Raw genomic sequence first — 809 nt, 5'->3', positions numbered from 1 at the left:
TGAGGACCATTTGTGGGACAAAACATGGGACTGCAAGGAGCATCGTGGGATGGGCCATGGGGAGCATCTGTGGGATGGGCCATGGGGAGCATCTGTGGAATGGGCTGTGGGTTCATGAGGACCATTTGTGGGACAAAACATGGGACTGCAAGGAGCATCGTGGGATGGGCCATGGGGAGCATCTGTGGAATGGGCTGTGGGTCCGTGAGGACCATTTGTGGGACAAAACATGGGACTGCAAGGAGCATCGTGGGATGGGCCATGGGGAGCATCTGTGGAATGGGCTGTGGGTCCGTGAGGACCATTTGTGGGACAAAACATGGGACTGCAAGGAGCATCGTGGGATGGGCCATGGGGAGCATCTGTGGGATGGGCCATGGGGAGCATCTGTGGAATGGGCTGTGGGTCCGTGAGGACCATTTGTGGGACAAAACATGGGACTGCAAGGAGCATCGTGGGATGGGCCATGGGGAGCATCTGTGGGATGGGCTGTGGGTCCGTGAGGAGCGTTTGTGGGACAGGACATGGGACTGCAAGGAGCATCCATGGGATGGGCCATGGGGGGAGCATCTGTGGGTGGGACACGGGGCTGTGGGAAGCATCCATGGGACGGGCTGTGGAGCCGTGGGGAGCATCCGTGGGATGGGACGTGGGGAGCGTCCTCCTCCCGTCGGGGGCCGCTCCGGGGCCGGGGGCCGCGCGGGGCCGGTGCGTCACGGGGCGGGAGGTTGGGGCCGGCGCGTTACCGGTCCCCGCACATCACCCCACCGGCTGCCACAGCAACCGGGGCCCGCCCCACCCGGGGGGGT

The sequence above is a fragment of the Egretta garzetta genome, unplaced genomic scaffold (genome assembly GCF_000687185.1).
Source record: "Egretta garzetta isolate BGI_Z169 unplaced genomic scaffold, ASM68718v1 scaffold108, whole genome shotgun sequence".
In the NCBI taxonomy this organism is placed as follows: Eukaryota; Metazoa; Chordata; class Aves; order Pelecaniformes; family Ardeidae; genus Egretta; species Egretta garzetta.
The sequence above is the reverse complement of the archived record's forward strand: the minus strand, read 5'-3'. Positions refer to the sequence as shown.